The sequence below is a fragment of the Chenopodium album genome, chromosome 17 (genome assembly GCF_948465745.1).
Source record: "Chenopodium album chromosome 17, dcCheAlbu1.1, whole genome shotgun sequence".
Classification (NCBI taxonomy): Eukaryota; Viridiplantae; Streptophyta; class Magnoliopsida; order Caryophyllales; family Amaranthaceae; genus Chenopodium; species Chenopodium album.
This window is the reverse complement of record NC_137850.1, coordinates 17008101-17015158: the sequence shown is the minus strand read 5'-3', so window position 1 is coordinate 17015158 and position 7058 is coordinate 17008101. Positions and strand designations below refer to the sequence as shown.

At 44.2% G+C, this 7058-nt stretch overlaps 1 non-coding gene across 1 annotated transcript; it reads right to left on the bottom strand.

Annotated features, from left to right (window-relative positions):
• Window positions 1–251: 251 nt before the first annotated feature.
• Window positions 252–357, bottom strand: LOC145590371 (small nucleolar RNA R71). The gene has a single exon (XR_014101983.1). It is a non-coding gene; the product is annotated as a small nucleolar RNA R71 (small nucleolar RNA).
• Between the last annotated feature and the right edge of the window lie 6701 nt (window positions 358–7058).

Below are 7058 nucleotides of genomic sequence, written 5' to 3'. Positions count from 1 at the left end.
GAGGAAACAATTCTCGGGTGGAAAATTTGAGAGCCCTCATGAGCATTTAAAAGAATTTGAGAAATATTGTGACACAATCAAAGCCAACGGGGTGACTCAAGAGTACATCCGCCTCAAGATGTTTCCATTTTCTTTAATTGGGAGAGGTCTAGAATGGCTAGAGAAGGAGGTGCCCCCTAACTCTCTCACAACTTGGGACCAAGTGACTACGGCTTTCTTGAGGAAATTTTATAATCATAGGAAGACCGCCGAGGCTCGATCGTTGATCCAAGGCTTTCGCCAAAAGAGTGGTGAGACTCTAAGTGCGGCATGGGACCGGTACAAGGAGCTTCAACGCCAATGCCCACATCATGGGATACCCAAGTATCAACTCATCCACACTTTCTATGGAGGTCTCTCACCTCAAGGGAGAACAAGCCTAGATTCCGCCGCCGGCGGTCCAATCATGAACAAGGGAGAGGATGAAGTGGAATGCATCATAGAGGAGGCCGCAAAGCATTATGATGATTGGTACGAAGGAGAAAGGGAGGCCACTTCTAGCAAAGGTGTCTATGCATTGGAGCAAGCCAACGCAATCAACAACCTTTCTTCCCAAATCTCCAAGATGGCCAAGCAAATGGATGAAATGATGAAAGAAAGGTCCAATCCTCATGGTAATACCTCCCCTTCAACCAAGGGAGGCAATGGTATGGCCACTTCTTCCCCCTCTCCTTATAATAAAATGCCTCAAGGATGCATGTGTTTGCTCAAATTGTGAAACCTATGATCATGATACCTCCCATTGTGTGTATGCTTGTGAAGTCCAACCCCCTCCCTATGAACATGATGATAACCAAGAAAATGTCAATGCTATGAATTTTGCTCCTAGAATGGAAAATGTAGGGAACTTGAGGCCAAACCCCAATCAAATGGGGAATTGGAATCAAGGTGGAAACCGTGGTTGGAATCAAAGTGGTGGTGGTTATGGTAACCAATATCATGGTGGGGGAGGCCCTTCCAATTTCAATGGAAGAGGCTACTCTAACCAAAGAGGGTATGGCTACCAAAACCAACAACCCAACTCCCGATACCAAGACCATCAAAATCAAAATTTTGGTGATCAAGGTAACATGGGAAATAATCGACAAGGTAATGTTCCCAAACAAGGAACCGGAGGCAATAGGGGCCAAAATGTTTCTAACTATGCCCAAACCAATAGGCCTCCGGGTTTCCATCAATCCCAACTTCCTCCACCTCAACAACCTCTTCAAATTGAGGCCCCTCCTAATGATCCCGTGATGGCTAAGCTAGATGCCATCATGAAGATGCATGAGGAGGAAAAGAAGAGGAATGAGGAAGAAAAGAAGCGAACCAATGCTCATATGAAAATGCTTGAAACCCAAATTGCCCAACTTGCTTCCAATTCTTCTTCTTCTTCTTCTTCCTCTATCCCTAGTCAAGGAGTCAACCCAAAACCTTTGTATGCCGTGACAACAAGGAGTGGAAAGGTAGTAGGGAGTGACCCCTTAGCTGAGGAAGAACCTCGAAATGAAGTAGAGTTGGAGAGGGGGAGTGAGAGAACCAAGGAACCTTCTAATGTTGAGAGGGAAAGGGATGTTGAGGTGCAAAAGGAAAAAGAGACCACCCCCTTGCCCCTAAATCTCCAACCTAGAGAGGAGAGGCTACCTTTTCCCCAAAGATTTGTGAGAGCTAAGCTTGATGCTCAATTTGGGAAGTTTTTGGATGTGATCAAGAATTTGCATGTTTCCCTCCCTTTTATAGATGCTATGAAACAAATGCCCCATTACTCTAAGTTTTTGAAAGATCTTTTGAGTGGGAGAAGGGAGTGTGAGACGGTGAGCTTGACCGCCAATTGTAGTGCAATCCTTTCCAACAAACTTCCCACTAAGTTGAAGGATCCGGGTAGTTTTTCCATCCCTTGTTCTATCAATGGGATTGAGTTTGACAAAGCTTTATGTGATTTAGGAGCGAGTGTGAGCCTCATGCCCTACTCCGTCTACCAAAAGCTTAGTGTAGGAACCCTTTCCCCCACCAACATCACTCTCCAACTAGCGGATCGGTCCATTAAATTTCCCATGGGGAAAGTGGAGGACATCCCCCTTAGGGTAGGGAAGTTCACATTCCCCGTGGATTTTTATGTGCTAGAAATGGATGAGGATGAAAGGATTCCTATTATCTTGGGTAGGCCGTTCTTAGCCACCTCTAGGGCAATTATTGATGTGAAGGAAGGCAAAATATCTTTGAAAATTGACAATGACTCAATTGAGTTTGATTTGAATAGTGTCATGCAACAACCTTCCTCAAGTAGTGAATGCTTTAGAGTAGATGTTCTAGATTCTATGCTTAGTGAATTCTCTCGTTCCCATTTGCATGCTTCTAACGATCCCCTAGAGAGTGTATTGTTGAATGATCCTAAGCTAGGTGTTCACAAGGGCGACATTCAATTCTATGAGGATTTGCTAGAGGAAAGCAAGAGCAAGTGCATGGATGAGAGCATGGAGGAGGAGGCTTTTCACACCCATGACCTCTTTCAAGTTGAGGAAAGAGAAGAGAGCACCAATGGTAAGGGAGCACCAAAGGTAGATTTGAAACCTCTACCTTTGGGCTTGAGGTATGTATTTCTTGGTTCTAATGAGTCTTTCCCCGTGATTGTTAATTCCAACCTAACGGAGGAGCAAACCTCCCTCTTGATCAATGTTTTGAAAAAACACAAGAAAGCTTTAGGCTATACCATTGATGACATCAAAGGTATAAGTCCTTCTTTATGCATGCACAAAATTGATCTAGAGGGAGATACCAAACCTGTTAGGCAAAGGCAAAGGAAGCTTAACCCTTCCATGCAAGAGGTTGTGCGGAAGGAAGTGGCTAAGCTTCTTGATGCGGGAATTATATACCCGATTGCTCATAGTGATTGGGTATCTCCCGTGCAAGTTGTGCCTAAGAAAAGGGGAATGACGGTAGTGAAAAATGATCATGATCAACTAGTCCCCACTAGGCTTGTAACCGGTTGGCGCATGTGCATTGACTATCGCCAACTCAACGCAAGTACATGCAAAGATCATTTTCCATTACCGTTCATTGATCAAATGTTGGAGAGGCTCACAAAGCATTCCTTCTATTGTTTTCTTGATGGTTATTCGGGTTTTTTCCAAATCCCGATTGACCCCAAGGATCAAGAGAAGACGACTTTCACTTGTCCCTACGGTACTTATGCATACCGTAGGATGCCTTTTGGGCTTTGTAATGCTCCCGCAACATTCCAACGTTGTATGATGTCCATTTTTAGTGATATGATTGAGGATGAGATAGAGGTCTTTATGGATGACTTCTCCGTTGGAGGGGCCACCTATGAAGATTGTCTATCTAATTTATCTCGTTGCTTAGAAAGATGTGAGAGGGCTAACCTCGTGCTAAATTGGGAAAAGTGTCATTTTATGGTAGAAAGTGGGATTGTTCTTGGGCACAAAATTTCCCATGCCGGCATTGAGGTTGATAGAGCCAAGGTAGAGGTCATTGAGAAACTTCCTCCCCCCACCAACGTGAGGGAAGTGAGGTCTTTCCTTGGCCATGCCGGGTTCTATCGGCGTTTTATAAAAGACTTTTCTTTGATTGCAAAACCTCTCACATCCTTATTGCAACAAGATAAAGAGTTTATATTTGATGATGCTTGTCATGAGTCTTTTTGTAGGTTGAAAGAGGCCCTTTGCACCTCCCCTATTGTCCAAGGCCCGGATTGGTCTCTTCCATTTGAGCTCATGTGCGATGCAAGCGACGAGGCTATTGGTTTGGTTCTTGGGCAACGAAAGGATGGGAAGCTCCATGTCATACATTATTTGTCCAAAACCTCAACGACGCTCAACGAAACTACACAACCACCGAGAAGGAATTCTTAGCGGTTATTCACTCATTTGAGAAGTTTAGAACCTACCTCATTGGTTCTAGGACAATTGTGTACACCGACCATTCGGCTCTCAAATATTTGATAGGGAAGAAGGAAGCTAAACCAAGGTTGTTGAGATGGGTTTTAGTTCTCCAAGACTTTGATTATGAAATGAGAGATAAAAAGGGAGCCGAAAATGTGGTGGCGGATCACCTTTCAAGGTTGGGCGGTGCAAGGTTCAAGGATGATGGTTTGCCAATAGAGGATGCTTTAAGGGATGATGTGCTATACGTTCTTGAGGTGAAGTCGGCTCCATGGTATGCGGATATTGTGAATTACTTGGCTTGTGGTGCCATACCTCCGGATTTCACTTCACAACAACGTCGAAAACTCAAGCACGAGGCAAAGAGATATATTTGGGATGAACCGATTTTGTTGAAGAGAGGGGTTGATGGGTTATTGAGGAGATGCGTTCCCGATGATGAGTTTCAAAGTGTTCTCCACATGTGCCACTCCTCTCCTTGTGGTGGGCATATGAGTGCTCAGAAAACCGCCTCAAAAGTTCTCCAATCAATGCTCTTTTGGCCTTCCTTATTCAAGGACTCTTGGATATTTGTCAAGACCTGCGATAGATGTCAAAGGGTGGGGAATATTTCGAGAAGGGATGAAATGCCACAAAACCCCATCCTTGAGCTTGAAGTTTTCGATGTGTGGGCGATAGATTTCATGGGGCCTTTTATCTCCTCAAATGGGAACAAATATATTTTGGTTGCCGTTGACTACGTGTCCAAATGGGCGGAGGCCGTAGCTTCTCCAACAAATGACTCAAAAGTGGTGGTCAACCTCTTCAAGAAAGTGATTTTCCCAAGATTCGGTGTTCCAAGGGCAATTATTAGTGATGGGGGGTCACATTTCAAACACCACACCTTCGTGCGACTACTTGAGAAATATGGGGTATCTCACAAGCGGGGGCTTGCTTATCACCCCCAAACAAGTGGTCAAGCGGAGGTCACAAATAGAGAGCTCAAAATGATTTTGGAGAAGACAGTTGCTAGAACGAGGAAGGATTGGTCCTCTAAGCTCATCGATTCTCTATGGGCTTATAGGACCGCTTTCAAGACGCCAATTGGGACCACCCCCTACAAGCTTGTATATGGGAAGAATTGCCATTTGCCCGTGGAGATGGAGCACCGTGCTCATTGGGCGATCAAGCAAATCAACCTTGATCTCCATAGTGCGGGGGAGCAAAGGCTTTTAGAGTTACATGAGCTAGAGGAATTGAGGTTGAGTGCTTATGAGAATGCAAGCATGTATAAGGCAAGATCAAAAGCGTGGCACGACGCTCAAATCACCAAGAAAGGTTTTGTCAAAGGGCAAAAGGTGCTCCTCTTCAATTCAAGGTTGAAACTCTTCCCGGGCAAGCTCCGATCAAGATGGAGTGGGCCATACATTATTACGGAGGTGTTTCCATATGGTGCTTATGAAATTTTCCAAGATGGGCACTCCCCCTTCAAAGTCAACGGCCACCGCCTCAAGCCTTATTTTGAAGGATTCCCAAGTGATGAACCAATTTCAGTTACTCTAATTGATGTGCATCGTCAATTCCACCCTCCTTAATCATCTCGAAGAACGTCGAGCTAACGACGCTAACCAAAAGCGCTTCCGGGAGGCAACCCGAGTTTCTAAACCTCTTCTACTTTCTTCTTTTCTTGTTAGTTTTTCATTTTACAACTTTGGATTATTGGGATTTATGAGTTTTGATTATAATTGAGTCTTTGATAAACGGTGCATCTAGCATGATACATGACTATTTTTGCAGGCCGTTTGGTGTTATGTTTGGAGCTAGGTTGAGGTTTGGAGACTTAAAAGTGAGCGAGGAGCCATGCACAAGAGGATTTGATGAAGACCCTGTGCGCGGGCGCGCAGGCCTGGGAGAACCCGCGCACAGGGAAGTTCAAATTCCAGAAAGTTTTGCGCGACATCTGCGCGACATCTGTGCGGGCGCGCATACAAAGGCTGTGCGGGCGCGCAGGCCTGGGAGAACCCGCGCAGATTAACAGGCAAACTTTCAGATTCTGGCAGAAAGTTTTGCGCGACGTGTGTGCGACATCTGTGCGGGCGCGCAGTTCACTTGCGCGGGCGTGCAGTATTCCTGCGCGGGCGCGCAGACCTGGGTTTATCGGGGCTTTAGTCTCCTTTTTCCCCGATTCTTTCATCATTTTCCCAAATACAAACACGATCCTCACTCTCTCTCCTCAAGAACTCAAACCCTAACCTCCCAAATCCCCTCTAATCTCACTTAATTCCTCGGAATCTCAACAAATCCCTTACATTCCCTCAATTTCCTCACAAATTCATCACTTTCCCCTCTCAAAATCACCCATTTTTCACCAAATTCGGGGTTGCTCTTCGGTGGTCAAGGTGGTGGTGCGTGAGGGCTCTTGAAGGTCTTCAAGCTCTTCAATTGTGGTATAATCCTAATCCTTGAGTACTTTGTGGTTTTGATTCTTTAGATAAGATCATGTTTTAGGATTTTTAAGCAAAAATTGAGCTTGTATGGATTTTGTGTGATTTTGGGGTAGTTTTGCTTATAATTGCGGAATTTGTCATGAATTTCTTGGTGATTTGTGAGTATTGTTGATGAAATTGTCGTTTTTTATGCAATTTGCCTAGCAAATTACTTGACTTGGATATTGAGAATTTTGTGAGTGATCACTAGCTTGATATTGCGCATTGAAAATTGTTAATGCATGTGGAATTGAAAATGTATGTTGTTAAGAGTTTTTTATGCTTGATATTGAATTTTACTTAGTGATTGCCTCCTTAGTGATTGAGTATTGCAAATTTTGGCATTGAATATTGTTGGTGATAGTTGTTTTCCTCTTGTGTTATTTGTATCCTGGAAAGTTGTTGCTCCTAACCCCTTTTCAGATAACAAAATCAAAGGCTTCAAGTGTTGTTGTTGTTGTGGGAAAGATTTGGTATTCTTGATTGTGGATCTCTCCTTGGTGTTCTTGGTATTTTTGGGTTGTTGAGTAAAGTTGGTGAAGATGAGCGGTAGGAGAAGGAGTAAAAAGGAGCCTAGAATGTTAGTTGATGAGCCCCAACCCTCCTCCCAAAATCAAAACCAAACACAATCCTCTCTTCCCACTTTAAAGTTTGTGAACCGACACCATGC